This window comes from Hyperolius riggenbachi, chromosome 4 (assembly GCF_040937935.1).
Source record: "Hyperolius riggenbachi isolate aHypRig1 chromosome 4, aHypRig1.pri, whole genome shotgun sequence".
Lineage (NCBI taxonomy): Eukaryota > Metazoa > Chordata > Amphibia > Anura > Hyperoliidae > Hyperolius > Hyperolius riggenbachi.
In genome coordinates this window covers 314976816-314993478 of record NC_090649.1, presented here as the reverse complement: position 1 = coordinate 314993478, position 16663 = coordinate 314976816, and the positions used below count along the sequence as shown (strand labels likewise).

The window sequence follows — 16663 nt, the reverse complement described above, 5'->3', positions numbered from 1 at the left end:
TTTTGTGAAGGGAGGGAATTGGAGGCTACTGTCACTTTTTTGGAGGGTTGGGAGGATTGGAAGCTATGGTCACATAGGTGGCAGTTGGCAGGTGTTTGCTGGGGGTCTAGAGGACCATAGTTATGTCCCTGAATGGGGTTGAAAGAGGATGGGGGTAGTGCAAGATAGGAGAGAGAAGAGAAGAAGAGCGCACAAGATGGGGAGGAGGGGCAAAGAGGGAGGGGGTAGGTAGAGAGAGCACAAGATGGAAGGAGGGAGAGGTAGAGCACAAGATGGAAGCAGGAGATAGGAAAAACACAACAGGTAACAGGTTAAAGGACATCTGAGGAGAAGAATGTATATACAGCTTCACTTACCTGGGACTTCTTCCAGCTCCTAGAAATCGACTGTGTATCCCTCACTGCAGGTGTGCTGTGCTCCAGGGTCCCGCTGTCAGCCCCAGTGGATTGTGGACCTGGCTTCTGCGTATGTACCTTTCGCAATCACGCTGCCGGGAGTGTTCTGTGCATGCATGCGCAGTAGCACTGTACATGCATTGGACACTGGGAGTATGATTGCAAGAGGTGTGACTGCACAAAAGCTGCTGACCCACTACGGTGGGACCCTGGAGCACAGTGAACCTGTGGTGAAGGACATACAGATTTCTAGGGGCAAGAAGCCATAGGTAAGGAAAGCTGTATTCTTTCTTCATTTCAGATGTCCTTTAACCAACCTTCACATCCAAGAGGTGAGAGGAAAAGAGAGGGGGAGAAACTGAAGCACAACAGGTAACAGACTATCCAGCATTCATAGCGGGGCCGCTGTACTCCTTGCTCCCGAGCTTCTGTGTTGATGTCTCATGTGGGGGGCAGGGCCGCTGTACTCCTGGCTCCCGAGCTTCTGTGTTGATGTCTCATGTGGGGGGCGGGGGCCGCTGTACTCCTGGCTCCCAAGGCTTTTGTGTTGATGTCTCATGTGGGGGGTGGGGCCACTGTACTCCTGGCTCCCGAGGCTTCTGTGTTCATGTCTCATGTGGGGGGTGGGGCCACTGTACTCCTGGCTCCCGAGGCTTCTGTGTTCATGTCTCATGTAGGGGGCGGGGCCGCTGCAGATGCACAACACATTCTTTCCCCTGCCAAGCCACAGTGTCTAATAACTTGGAAGGAGGAGAAAGAGAGAATAAGGCAGTCGGTGCCAAGTGAACCAACAGAGCTCAAGCTTACAAGGAGCATTCACGTGGCAGGAATGTGTGCCCTTATAGGTGCTGGGGGTTTCTGTGTGGGCACCGCAGATGCATTGTTGTTTGGCTAGGGAATGGCATGTGCAACTCCCCTACCGCCCCTTGAAGACTTCTGAACTCTTGCGACCTAGATACAAGCCTTGAGAGCATCCCATATACACTGAATGTACAATACCGGACTGCCTATGAGCAGTTTACCTAGAATACTGCATTTATATGACACTTTTTGTTTTAGTGGCTTTCCAATAAAATTAAAGGTGGCCACTAACGATCCAATTTCTAGCGAAAAATCGTTTGAGCGATCAGAAATTCTGATTGGAAGTGAAATCGTTCACTACACCATCAACGAACCAATCTTTGCTTCCTATCTATCACAACCAACAAGAAAATCCAAATTTTGGTTTGACAAAAATCCAATTGGACGACTGATTTTATAATCATATGTAATTGATTGTGCCCATCAACGGAGATTATTTACAACCAATCCGATCAGAATTTCTCATCACTCAAATGATTTTTCACTAGAAATTGGACCGATAGTGGCCACCTTAAAATTTTATGTTACTGTTGTTGTTTACTAATAAAGCTGTGTATCAGATGGGTGGAATGCCAGTATGTTTTTGCACCTTTATCCCTTACAATGTCACTGTGCATCCACTCAACTGTGACTGGTTTATGGCTTCACCCTAGGTTTCCATTTACAGTGTTTAGAGAAAGAGCTAAAATCTCCTAATTTCATGTCAATTTTGAGACGTGCTAGAATTCAAAATGTCTACCTCTTCTCATTTTCTACATCTGATTGGGTTCTTTGAAAGTGATTTATTTGACTTCAGCTAATGAAGGAGATTTTGCATAGATACAAACAAACTCTGTCACTGAGCATCTGTACAAGAATAGGAAAGCATTTCTGCCTGGAGCTGGGTTTAAAATGAAGTCTGTAGTTTGAGCCAGTTTGATTTAATTTATATGTTTATGAGGTATGGATTGTTTGGACTGTCTATGTTTGCATTTAGGTTAGAAAGCTTTTACTATTTTATAACTTTCCATTATATACAGTGTAGAATATCTGTAAAAAAAATTAAAGGCAAAGGGCCAGCTTTTATGAGAAGTTGCTTCTTATTTGACTAGAGGCAATTGCATGCTGTTGTTAAGAACAGTGTAATCCTGCTGATACCCAGAGACAAGAATACACTTCAATATAGCTTTCACCGACCAGGAGTCAGAGTTTTAAAGCAGCAGTTCATTTTTATGGCAAACAGTCCTTCAATTTAGGCTGCAGGCTCTGTGCTTTTATGAGGCTGGCTCTTTCTACGTGGATGAACTAAAGGCCTTAGTGTGCTTTGAAAGGCTTTTACTAGTATTCAGTGCAATTTTTTTTTCATAGTGACAATAAACCAAGCTCAGTAACTGTTAAAGTAAAAGAAAATATATTTATGCTTTTGTACTTTTCCCTAATGTCCCAACAATGCACACTTATAGTGCTTTCTTAAATAACAGAGTGTTGACAGAGTTCTGATATACAAAACATCTTAAGTCACTTTACTAAGGTTTAGGATATGCCGTACTTACTTTAACCAAATATTTAATGCAACATCGTTTGTTGCTTATGCTTTAATTTCTGTTATTCCATAATAAATATCCCAGTTTTTATGATGTCATTTCCTTAGAAAAGTCTGTTAAATATTTTAGGGAAATGAGATTTGTCACTTGAATGTATCTTTTCCTTGTAAAATGTATTTTTGAACTTCCTTCATGTGTTTTTCTGTACTTTGTTTTCTGCTAGGTTTCATATTTTTCTGGTCCTAAACATATTTTAACTCTAAGAAATACAATTCTTTAGTTTTGTCCTTCTTCCCCTTTATTTTCAACTCCTGAGAAAACACACAGTTATTTATAGAGAGAGGCAAGGAAAAACAAAAAACAAAACAGCACCATTTTTGAGCAATTATAGCCCCCTTGTGGTAAGCTGAAAAAATAGCATATACTAACACAGTTGTGACTGAATAATTATTTCATTACAGTAATAAATGTGGGTTCAAACTCACTTTAATCTTTTAGCAGCCAAAACGTTATTTGCCTGCAGGGCTGAATTTCTCCTGCCGCTGGGGAAGTGTTGCTTCCCCAGTCTGGCGGGATAGGCAGCATATGCAGAGTGGACGACAGGAAGCTGCTATAGTTACCTGTGTGGACAGCTGGATGGGCTTCTTTTTCCTCCACCTGCAGAGCGAAGTAACCCTGACATGTCTTCTCAGTTCCAATCACATGATGACATGCGATCGGAATCCAGGAGACTGTGTCAGCATTACGTGCAGTGAGTATATGACAGGCGATGCTTAAATCCAAGCAATTAGGGTTTTAATATAGCTTCAGTGTGCAAGGTATGAAAAAAGATAGGGGTACAAACACAGCAGCCTTACAGCCGTTTTGCAGACCTTCCGCTTCCTCAGAGACCCGTAGTGTACAAAGGTGCCCCTCTAAGAAGTGACATCTTATATAGGCATATACAGTAAATTACACTTACTACTCCCCTTTGCTGCTGGATGCCAATTTGCCCACCAAGATTGCGCTTCCGAGCACTTTTGGAATTGGTTCCGCCCTTTCCGGGGTCACTAACCATCCCCAGCCACTGAGCGCATAGAACGTCATTGAGTTCAGTGCTACACGTGGCCAGGGGGTGTGGAGGCTTCAGTTGCTATGGTAACCCAACATAGCCGCAAGGAGGCGTGCAACTATTTACATGTTCCCTTTGAGACTAGTTGCAAGTGAAGTTATGCGTCCCAGTCTCCATGGCTATCAATGGTCGTATCTACCTTTCACAAAGCTGTCATTTATTGACATGACGTCCTACAGCTCAGGGCAGTGGCATCTATAGGTAGAAAAGAAAAGAAAAAAAGGAAAAGGAATATTAAAAAAACATACATACAAAGGTTAAAATGCATAGTGTAAACTCACTAATTCTGACCATTAGTTTAAACTAGCAAAACTGCAGAAATAGAAATTTAAAAGATTACTAGCATTTTAGCATTAATATTCATCCAAAAACCAATGTAGCTAATTTATTTCATTTAAACCTGCTCCAAAGCATGCACCTATAATCGAGATCAGCCGTGCTTCCTCTCTTTTAAAGAGACACTGAAGCGAAAAAAAAATTATGATATTATGATTTGTATGTGTAGTACAGCTAAGAAATAAAACATTAAGATCAGATACATCAGTCTAATTGTTTCCAGTACAGGAAGAGTTAAGAAACTCCAGTTGTTATCTCTATGCAAACAAGCCATTAACTCTCCGACTAAGTCTTAAGGTGGCCATACACTGGTCGATTTGCCATCAGATTCGACCAACAGACAGATCCCTATCTGATCGAATCTGATCAGAGAAGGATCGTATGGCTACCTTTACTGCAAACAGATTGTGAACCGATTTCAGCCAGAAACCGATCACAATCTGTTGTGGTGGTGCTGCTGCTGCCGCCGCTCCTCCCCCCGCCGCATACATTACCTGCTCCGCCGGCGCGACTCCCGGGTCTCTCTCCGCTCTTCTTCTCCGCTCTGGTCTCCGGCTCCAGCATGCTTCACTTCTTCCTGCCCGGCAGGAAGTTTAAACAGTAGAGCGCCCTCTACTGTTTAAACTTCCTGCCGGGCAGGAATAAGTGAAGGCATGCCGGAGACCAAAGCGGAGAAGAGCGGAGACGAGCGGGGGCAGTCGCGCCGGCGGAGCAGGTAATGTATGCGGGCTCTATTGCGTCGGTCGTCGGGCACTTGAACGCCGCTAGCGATGCGCTCTTTACCCGCGGGCGATCGACGGTAATTTTCCGCACGGCGCGATCGACGGGATCGGACGAAATGAATCGAAATTCGGCGTGTAGCGCGAACGATTGGCAGCAGATTCGATCCCAGTGATCGAATCTGCTGTAGAAACGGCGGTAAATCGGGCCAGTGTATGGCCAGCTTTAGTCGTGGAGAGAGCTGTTATCTGACTTTTATTATCTCAACTGTAAGTGAACTGTTTACTAGAGGAGAGTTCATTACTTCACAGACTGCTCTGAAAGACTCATTTTGAATGCTGAGTGCTGTGTAATCTGCACATATTATAGAATGCTGCAATGTTAGAAAAAACACTATATACCTGAAAATAAAAGTATGAGAATATTTTCTTTGCTGCTAATCTTCTAGTAATTATTCATAGTACACAACCAATTCACTATATCATATTTTTTTTTTCGCTTCAGTGTCTCTTTAAGGTTAAGCTTACGATCCCCACCTCTATGGGGTATTGGGATCGTTTTTAAACATGTAAACCTCATACCATTGATCTCGCCGTCATGACACTCTCTCATGAGCTATCAATCTACCAGCCCCTTTACCGGTTTTGCGCACAGAGTTCACATGTTCCTGGAAGCGTGTGGCTGTTACTCGTTCTGTTTTGCCTATATAAAACCTATGGCATGGGCATAGCACAGCATATACAACATAGGTGGATTTACAATGTTAGTAATTACGTATTCTGATCTTAATACCACCCAGTTGGATAAGCTTTCTTAGAAGAAACTGATCACAATGATTACAGTTTCTGCACCTGTAGTTACCTTTTGGGCGACAGCTTTGAAGCCAATTTTCTCTTTTGAGTGAATGCAATTCACTGGATGTGACTAAGTCCCCAACTGTACTTGCCCATCTGAACATTATCAGGGGTTTTTGTTTAGTCAAATGACTTAGAGATGGATCAAGCTCCAAAGTGGTCCAGTGTCTGTAAATACAGTTCCGGATCCTATCAGGGATGGTCGTAGTCAGCCAACTTCGCTACGCTGGAAATACGCGTAGTTTTACGCAATTACGCTTCGCCAAACTACGGCTTCCAAAACAAATATTCACTTCGTATGCATTTCGTAGAATACGCGTTAAAATACGCAATTACGCGTAGTGCGAAGCGTAGTGTATGCAGATACTTATGCCCGTATGCAGAAAATTGTACGCATAAATTTCTTTATAAATGCATATACTGGGCACCCTTCTATGCGTACATTCCCCTTTCCAATGCGTAAGTTTGTATGCATACAATCGCACGCGGAAAATTAGACGCGAGTAACGCATTCGTAGTTCACTACGCAATACACATGTTAACTACGCATAGTGGGCGTAAGCTACTCGTAGCAGTACTTCGCTATGCGTAAATGCGTAAGCGTAGGTTTGAAACTTCGCCTATGAACTACGATGCGTAGATGCGAACTACGATGCGTAAATTCGCACTGGCGTAGTTTCTGCTCATCCCTGGATCCTATTGGCCAGGGGGGAATAGTCAAACACAAAGGCAATTCTTTGTTCTAATTGATCTACTTTCCTATTTCCCCTCCCTTTCCAGATAAGTTTGTCTCGTTGCTGACTACTGGCTTACTGTATTCTCTAATAATTAGGTCTTTAGGGTACTGTTTAGCCAGGAAGCGCACCCCCAGGTCAAAGCTCTGTGTCTCAAAATCCTGCTGTAGACTGTTATTCTTCCTGGGCCTCAAAAATTGGCCATAGGGGATGGCTTCCATGTTTGGGGTGATAACGATTAACCACTTTCCCCTCCACTACAGTATATCTACGTCAGCTGTGGCACCCTCCAAGCCACAGTGACGTAGATATACTGACCTCCTTGCAGCCCTGCTGTGCACGATCGGGTGCGCTTCAGAGCGCACCCTCCGGCACTGTCAGCTGCAATACTAATTGGTGGAAGGGAACATGTTCCCTTTTGGCCAATTAATATACCCTCCTCCCATGAATGATCGCTGCTGTAGTAAACTGCAGCGATCCTTCATCTGTCCCCCTCGGCGCACAAATAGTTAAAAAAAATGCACAAGCAAGCAGCCACACTCACCTACCTCGTTCCTGCGACTATCCTGAAGCCTGATCCTCCGATCACCGCTCTGAAGTCAGCCGCATATTGCCGGAAACCCGGGTCCCGGCTTGATGACGTCATCAAGCCGGGACCCGGGTTACCGGCAATATGCGGCTGACTGCAGAGCGGTGATCGGAGGATCAGGCTTCAAGACAGTCGCAGGACCGAGGTAGGTGAGTGTGGCTGCTTGCTTGTGCATCTTTTTTAACTATTTGTGCGCCGAGGGGGCTGCCTAATGGGGGGGGGTGCATCTGGATCTATAGATTATTGGGGAGAGGGGGGGATATGTAAAGGGGGGGTGCATATGCACGGGGGGACATCTGAGTAACCAAGGGGAGGGGGGGTTTACACATTTTGCACATCTGGGCACCTGGGGGGCCCATAACTTAATACTGGGGGCACATTTGGTTATAATGGGGGGCAGCACTAATCTTGGGGGTACATCTGACTATAATGGGGTAAACCTGATCCAGGGGACACATGTGGTTATAAAGAGGGGCACTATTCTTGGGGGTGCATCTGTCAATCGATTCTGGGGGTGGCAAACACAGGGGACACATCTGGCTATGCTGGGGAGGCTGATATTGGGGACACATCTGGCTATACTGGGGGGAGGGGTGATACTGGGGACACATCTGGATATCTATACTGGGGCGACTTTAACTGGTTGCACAGTTTTTATGTCAATCGCACTTTTTATTTTTAAACAGAAATTGGTCAAAATTGAGAAATGATGCATTTTTTTATTTCCCCCCCCCCTTTTTCCCATTAAAATGCATAGAGAGGAACATTTTATTTGGGACCAAATACCCCCCAATGAAAGCTTAGTTTGTCTTGAAAAAAACGATATATAGATCATTTAAGTAGCACGAGTACAGATGAAGTTATTGGTGATTAAACAGGGACACCGCTAAAGCGTCAAAACTGCTCTGGTCAATAAGGGGAAAACAAGGTCTGGATGCGAAGTGGTTAAATTGGAGTAGGGAGTTAGTGGCAGTGCTTGGCCTCTACTCATGATTTTATCTCCCTCCCTAAATAGCTCAAGATCCAGAAACTCAATTTTTTTTCCTTCCCATACTCCGGTATACTGCATATTGTAGGAATTCTGGTTGAGATAGTTTACAAACCCATCAAATTCTAGCTGGGTACCTTGCTATATGATGAACAAGTCAATGAATACGTCATCCACAAAACTCAATCAGCTGACAAATGACCTGTGATAGGGATTGACATTACTATGGATATCAGTCTCCTCCCACCTTGCCAAAAACATGTTAGCAAAGGTGGGTGCCACAGTAGTACCCATAGCCACACCAGACGTTTGCTTATACTAGAGATTTCGCGAACCTCCGATTTTCGGTTCGCGAACCCAGTTCGCGGAAAAGTTCGTGAACCGCAATAGACTTCAATGGGGAGGCGAACTTTGAAAAATAGAAAAAATTATGCTGGCCACAAAAGTGATGGAAAAGATGTTTCAAGGGGTCTAACACCTGGAGGGGGGCATGGCGTAGTGGGATACATGCCCAAAGTCCTGGGGAAAAATCTGGATTTGATGCAAAGCAGCATTTTAAGGGCAGAAATCACATTGAATGCTAAATTGCAGGCCTAAAGTGCTTTCAAACATCTTGCATGTGTATACATCAATCAGGGAGTGTAATTAGAGGTCTGCTTCACACTGACACACCAAAATCACTGTGTAACGCACCGCAAACAGCTGTTTGCGTAGTGACGGCCGTGCTGGACTGGTGCGCACCGTGGCCAGAGTGTAGGTCGTGGCGGTTTTCAAGCCCATATGGTCGCCGGGCTGTGGTAGCTCAATGATAGAACAACAGTGACTGTCCAGCTGATCAAATTTGGTCTGTCTACAATGAAGCAACGACTTTATTATCTTCTTGTATGTAGGTAGGCATAGGTAGGAGTCCCAGTATAGGTAGGTAGGCATAGGTAGGTGCCTCAGTAGTTAGCTAGGCATAGGTAGGAGACCCAGTATAGGTAGGTAGGCATAGGTAGGTGTCCCAGTAGTTAGCTAGGCATAGGTAGGAGTCACAGTATAGGTAGGTAGGCATAGGAAGGAGCCCCAGTATAGGTAGGTAGGCATAGGTAGGTGCCTCAGTAGTTAGGTAGGCATAGGTAGGTGTCCCCATAGTTAGCTAGCCATAGGTAGGAGTCCCAGTATAGGTAGGTAGGCATAGGTAGGAGTCCCAGTATAGGTAGGTAGGCATAGGTAGGTCCCCTAGTATAGGTAGGTAGGTAGGTGTCTCCGTATAGGTAAGTAGGTGCCCCAGTAGCTAGGTAGGCATAGGTAGGTGTCCCAGTATAGATAGTTTGGCAGGGGCTGGCAGGCACAGTAATAACAATTACCAAGGTCCAGCTGCAACAGATAGGGCTGTATAATATCAGTGTCAGTGAGCAACACACACACACACAAAAAACACATCAGGAAAACATTAGCTCTCAAAAGAGCTGTTGAGGGGTGCTATTTTAGCAATAACAATCAGCCAGGAGCAAGCCAAGAGCCTAACTAATCTTTCCCTAGGAGAAAAAAATCTGCAACAGCTCTCCCTAGTCTGCCTATTTGCAGCAGGCACACGAGTGAGTGTCATGGCCAGCGAGCCTGCCTTATATAAGGGGGGGTGGGGCTCCAGGGCTTAGTGTAGTCTGAATGGCTACAATGTGCCTGCTGACTGTGATGCAGAGGGTCAAAGTTGGCCCTCATAGTGCATTATGGGGTGAATGGAACTTCTGCAAAAGTTTGCTTGGCCAAGGCGAATGCGAACCCCCAAAGTTCGCCTGGAACCGTTCGCCGGCGAACCGTTCGCTACATCTCTAGCTCATACCAGACACCATTAAAAATGAACACATTGTGGGACAACACAAATAGTAAACATCTACAGATGAAATCCGTCCACCTATGGCTTTCTCCATGGTTCACCATACAGTCACCCACAACTTTTACCCCCTACTCCTGAGGTACATATGTGTACAGGCTTACAACATCAATAGAGGCCAGGGAGTAATTATCCTTCCACTTGATTGTGCTAATTTTTCTCAGTACATCTAATGTGTCTACCAGTAATGATGGTACTCCTAGTAAGGGCTTAAGGACAGAGTCCAAAAATTTGGACAGAGGCTTGGTAAGCGAGCCTCTAGCTGAGACAATTGGTCTCCCCTTGTGTGTCTGGTGCTGACCTCATCTCTACAAGGATTATTTACTATTTTGTCAGCATTACAGTGCCACCCAGTGGTGGCAAAGGGGTGGTGGAAAAGTCTCTCTCCCATTACCCCTCTTCCACCACCGGGTGGCGCTGTAATGCTGACATGGTCTCCTGATCACATGTCATATCATGTTGTCAGATGTGATTGGGACCCAGAAGACAGGTCAGAAGTTCAGAGCCATGGTTGGAGGAAGAGAAGAAGCCGCCTGGAACTGCTATCTGCTACCCACTCATTTGGCTGCTCTAGGCAGCCAAACAAGATTTTCCAGCAGAGGTGTAGAGGGCAAAAGCAGTTTCAAATGAAATATTTCGTTTGAAACTGCTAACCGGTTAAGGGACCACTGTCACAAACAAATGTAAAATACATGTGTTTGCATATGTTTAAAATGTACATTTGTTTCATAATAAAATTCACTACAAATGTATTTTTTTCTAAGTCATAGTCAGTAGTCACTTACAGTAATTAGTAAAAATCGGACAGGTTTTTGACTAGCCCGTCTCCTCATGGGCGAATTTCAGGATATTTAAAAGCACTTACTAAATGGTAGTTAATCTGCCCAACCGCCAAAATAGTGTGCAAATGAGGCTTTGTATAGTTCCTTCCCAGGGAGTGTTTTTGTAAAGAATAATGGAGATACTGAGAATCCCCCATGAGGATATGGACTAGTCCAAAACCTGTCAGATCAGTATTGATTTTTTTTTTACATTTTACTGTAAATGACAGAAATATAGAGCAAAGCCCCCCCCATATTCCTCACTTCTTTTTGATGTTTTTAGGATTTTATGGGCAATGCAACTCACAGATCACATTAGTGGTAGGATAGGGTCCTTTAAATATAACTTTCAAATACATGTACTTCTGTTGTGAACAATGATTTATAACAGAACTAAAACTGTAATATGTCTGAAAAAGTATTAGCGGTAAATTCATAAAATCAGAGGAAGAAACAAAACAGTAGCTTTATAAATTGGCAGCACTATAAATAATTGGCAGTGTACAGATACCAGATTCTAAATAAATTATAGTAATGGCAGTGTACACATACCAGCAAACAGTTCCCTAGCTTTTTATACTGTACAGTAATATTTCAGAATTGCGTTGTACAAAAAAATAAATAAATACAATGAAAATCCCCACAGCACATTGAAATAAGGCTACAAAATAAACTAGACTGCAGATTGTCTCCTGGCTGACTAGTATTGGGATAGATTTACTAAATTGCGGTAAATTCTTACGCATGGTAATGGACTGTAATACAGCATGGTAAAACCCATTACCATGTTATACTTATCACGTGTAAGACTTTATGCATGCTGTTCTGACAATCACAGTTTAATGAATATACCTCCTAGCTCTTCTCACTCTCAGACCTAACAAGCAATACCTGGGACCATTCTATTGGCTGCTCGAACTCACCTAACTTAAAGGGAACCTGAAACGAGTAAAATAATTTAAAGTAAAAACATGATGTACCTACAAATAAATATGACATACTTATGTAAACGGTTTCAAACCGCCAACTAAAGGAGAACTCCACAAACACCAATGCAGGTTGTAAAATTCAAAAGTTTTTTTCAAAATAAAAAATAAAAATACACTTTCTACTCCATGTAACCAATGAGAATTACAAACAACACAATCTCTAATATCACAGTCTTCTTATTATCTTCTTTCTATAGAACACTTCCGGAAGCTAGGAGGAAAACAACTGGTTAACAATAACACATAACCTTCCCACCCGGTAAGTATTTTCTCAGCGTTCCCACCCACTTTAATGAAAAATGGACCTTATTTGGATTTCCTTAAACCCTGAGTACTAAAGTAATTTCAGTTTAATGCTTCACTGACAAGACCATTATATAGTACTTGAACCTCTAAGTTTGCTGATCAGCAAAATCTTTCATAACTCAATAGTAAATAGAGTACTCTTGCTTTTTTTTGTTCTCAGTCTGATCAATTATTCTGGCTATTTTTCTTATTCAATAGTTCAGCCGTTTCTTAGGAAAAGCCAGAATAATAAATGTATAAGTTAGATGGTTAGAAGTTAATAAATTGGTTGGTTAATAAGTTAATAATAAATAATAAAAGAAATAAAATTGGTTAGTGAATTACTAAATTCTTAGTAAATTAATAAGGTTACTAGAATTAAATAAAGAAGAAGAAAATAACTCTGTCACTTCTTGTTCCTATGAGCAAAACTACTCAATATGCTTGCCTAAAAAACAGCAGAAAAATAAAAACAGCAGTTTCTTTATAAATCTCAGCTTCTGCCGCTCCTGTATGTAATCTCTTCTGTTCTTTTGCAGGACCAGTCTATTGCCAGAAAAACAGTCTATTAACAGGTACTTCTTCTAAATCTTTCAACACTACTGGTAAATGGACATATTAATCATTTCTCCTTTCTTTCACAGGAATCCAGTCGGACCACTCTTCCCATAGGTAAGTATTTCTTCCAATATATCTTTGCACCATCTTGTGCATCACACATAAAATAACCAAAACAAAATGGCTTCTTGCATTTATTACTTTGGTAAAGTCAGTAAGCTATAAGAGGTTAAGATAGGCCTCTAGCGGACAGGACAGTAGCTCATTTCCTTAAGCAGATTCACTTTCCTCTCAATCTCACTATCTCTTAGTCTCAGGCCTAGTATATGGGTAATATGCAGTTTCTGCCTTCTATAACACAACTGTTTTCCCATCACAGCAACCATTCAGGCCACTTATAAAAATCAAAATAAAATACAAGTGAGATTATATTCATCACAGTAGGGAGGATAATTCTGAATTCTCAGCCTCCTAACACTACGCTTCAGAAGTGGGGGATATTACCAGAGCCAAATTTACTGTAATTAAAAATGTTCAAAAATCTTTCTTGTGACATGCTGATTTATCAACACATTGATCACATTTCATACGTGTCATCTTGAACGATTTCTTTTCCAGCACTTCAGTGTCAAGAATCACTGGCTATCATTTGTCTGGCTCTCTTTCCTCTGTCTGAAATCTCTCTCCTGGCCTTCCCACTCCTTGTCAGCTTTACAGGACTGATGGCTGTCTGTGGAGGATGGAAGAATCATCTAAGCACATAATTTTCTTCCCAAAATGTCATCTGATGCAGCTTCTGGCCTGCTTTCCTTCAGCTCAGCCTGCTGCGTCTTTCCTCATCCTCTGTCCGCTCCAACTGTTCAACTCAACCCCTCAGAGAGCCGTTATTATTCCCTAACAGCTCCCCTGCTTGTGTGTCTGGTTGCTTAGCAACCTTCCCTCAGTCATCAGCCCTGCCTACCCACACAGCAGTGCCCATTACAACTAAGGGATAAATGCCCTTACTTAACAAACCTGTGTCAGCAGCGCCTCTATTTAAAGCTGTTGACCAGGTAATAATATAAGAATAAAAATAAATAGATCCCCCCTCTTTCTACCTGCTACACTTACCTCACCTCTCAGAAGCTCACCATTTGCTTCTAACAGTAATTCCTTCCTTCCCTAACAAGATTTTGTCAGAACCAAAATATATCAGTTGCTGTCTAGCTGAAAAAAGAACCGATGCGCAAGGTAATGTCCATGTTTCCCTATGGCTCAAGTGGACGATGTTACAGTTTAACAATGTGCTGGCCCAGAAGCTGATACAGGGTCATTGCCAATTTTAAAAATGAAGGATGAAGGATTTCATCGATCACAGTGGACAACATGGGAAGTGCTGAAAGTATGACGTGTGTATGTTTATTTTGACTTTTCATTTTCAGTTCAGGTTTGCTTTAATGCATGCACTTTAATGCCTGCGTGCAGTTCTGTGCAAAATGCACTGCATGGTGGACGTTAAGAAATATACCATGGAATTGCCACCATAATGTAAACACAGATTTTGATGCAGAAATAATCCCATAAAATCTTCTGGCTTAACCTCATAGCTCAGCTAATGTATTATTTGGCTTAACTACTATACAACCGCTCAACGCCAATTGTCGTGAAGTCCTGGGGCGGGGTTTTGCACGAGATCACGCACGCCGATGTGTGTGCATCTCTGCTTGAATGACGGAGCTCGCTCCGTCATCAGCCTCCCAGCAGCGATCGGAGACTGTTACATGGTGAAACCTAGTTACACCGTACAGCAATGCGATCTACGGCAGCGCTGTACTGGGGACACCCATGTGACACGGCTGTCCCACTGGGAGGCACAGGAGTCATCGGATGTCATAGGCTGATAGAGGGATAGATTGGTAAAGCCCGTGGTCCTTCAGTGGGATACCATTTTCTTTTAATAATGCCTGACACAAATAGTTTTTAATTGGTACATTTCGTTAATTTTGAGGGTGTGAACTAAAAAATCTCAGCAAGCTTTTACACTAGCCCTGATATGAATTTTAATCCTTACACTAACTTTGACACTTTAACACTAATTATGACCCTTATACAATAATAATACCCACTGTGAAGATTCTAATACAAGTGTGCTGATAACAATAATATTATTGCATAGTTTTTATCATTTTTTTTATACCACGATATGTTTCATTCATACACACAAAAAATATTATTGACATTTATATAGTGGTGTAATCAAATGAAATCCATTCACTTGGCACCAAAATAGCTTGCTGCCAATTAAGCTACTGCACTGGAAAACATGCACCAAATATACTTTATAAAGGAAAAATAAAGATCTGTGCTTGTTTATAGTTCACTTAGTTATCTTGTTACAGGCTCAAAATATACAGGATAGATGCAGAAATACAGTTTTATGAAGTATGCACCATAAACCATCCATAAACTGAATGAGTTTTGGGCTGATAAGCATCACTTAGCCTACAGCTTTGTACAGATGTAGTGTAGGATGAGACATATTGCAGAAGAAATAGCATATATCAAGCCATTATATTTTTTAAAGTGACTGTGTCTGTGCATATGTGTGTGTGTGTGTGTGTGTGTGTGTGTGTGTGTGTGTGTGTGTGTGTGTGTGTGTGTGTGTGTGTGTGTGTGTGTGCATGTGTGTGTTCACACATGCACACACACATACCTTTCCAAAAACTGAAGTGAGCGCTGTGTCTCTGGTCATTGACTGCATATAACTTCAGAAGGGGCTATCCCTTGGCTTGAGAAAAGAAACTCCACGTAACTTAACATCGGTTTACTATATAAAACATAGAATAACATGCAAAAGAGCGGATAGTGCAAAAGCATGCCAAAACATTGCACATGTCATCTTCTAGCCCATCTGTTATTTTATCCATTATTTGATTAAGGAACATTATGTTTTGAATGGCATGCGTAAACATTTACTTGAGTTAAATAACGTGCGTCAATCTATGTGTTGTTACAACATAATTCCTGTGAGTAAACCCCACAAATAAACACATTTGACATTCTTACATACTGACCAATGTCAGTTGTCCCTGTATCAACATAATGTTAATATTAATAATAATATTAATCCTGTTAGCACAGCTTCATACAAAATATCTCTCTCTCTCTCTCTCTCTCTCTCTCTCTCTCTCTCTCTCTCTCTCTCTCTCTCTCTCTCTCTCTCTATCTATCTATCTATCCATCCCTACAGACCTTCACACTTCACATGATATTCAAATTAACCCAATAACAGTGTAAAGAGAGCTTACTGGAATGGGTTTCCATGGCTGAGCAGCTCCATCCAAACCTTACATCACTAAATACAATGTTAAGGGGGGTTTAAAGCAAGCCGCCACTTGATTCTAGTGCAGTGGGGACATTCTCTGGAGTGGCAAATTATGCTCCTCTGTCTGAAAATTCAATTCTTGAGTCTGGATTTAGCAGATGTAAGGTGGACAGTGCTTGCTTGTTTGTTTGGTAGGTGGAGGATCGTGGTGCGGGGTTGTTTTTCAGGGCTTGAGCTTGGGCCCTTAGTTCTAGAGAAAGGAACTTTAAATGATTCAGGATGCCAAGGCATTTTGCACAATTTCATGCTCTCAACGTTTTGGTAACTGTTTAGGGATGGCCTCTTTCTCTTTCAACATGACTGTGCACCAGTGCACAAAACAAAGCCCATAAAGACATGGTTGTTGGAGTTTGGTGTGGAGCACAGAGCTCTGGCTGCATCAGGAAAAAACACCTTTGAGATGAATTAGAGCAGAGACTGCAAGCCAGGCCTTCTCATCCAATACCAGTGCATCACCTCACAAATGCTCTTCTGGAAAAATGGTTAACAACCCCATACTAAACTTTGTTGAAACAATTTCCAGAAGACCTAAAACATATCTGAAGTGGGTTTTTAAAATAAAATTACATACTTACTTCAGTAGTAGGAGCCCTCTGGATAGTCCAGAGGTTTCCATAATCACCTGCAGCCCACCATTCCAGCGCTGGGTTCCTCTGAAC

The 16663-nt window shown here is 42.4% G+C and overlaps 1 long non-coding RNA gene across 1 annotated transcript in view; it reads right to left on the bottom strand.

The window, feature by feature from the left end:
- The window catches only part of LOC137570789 (uncharacterized), a 36592-nt gene extending 23087 nt beyond the window's left edge, over positions 1 to 13505 (bottom strand). Inside the window, exons 1-2 of the long non-coding RNA XR_011031183.1 lie at positions 12531 to 13505; positions 4030 to 4085 (exon numbers count right to left, since the gene is read on the bottom strand). This is a non-coding gene — a long non-coding RNA (uncharacterized lncRNA). The remainder of the gene's footprint in view (positions 1 to 4029; positions 4086 to 12530) is intronic.
- Positions 13506 to 16663: the final 3158 nt, after the last annotated feature.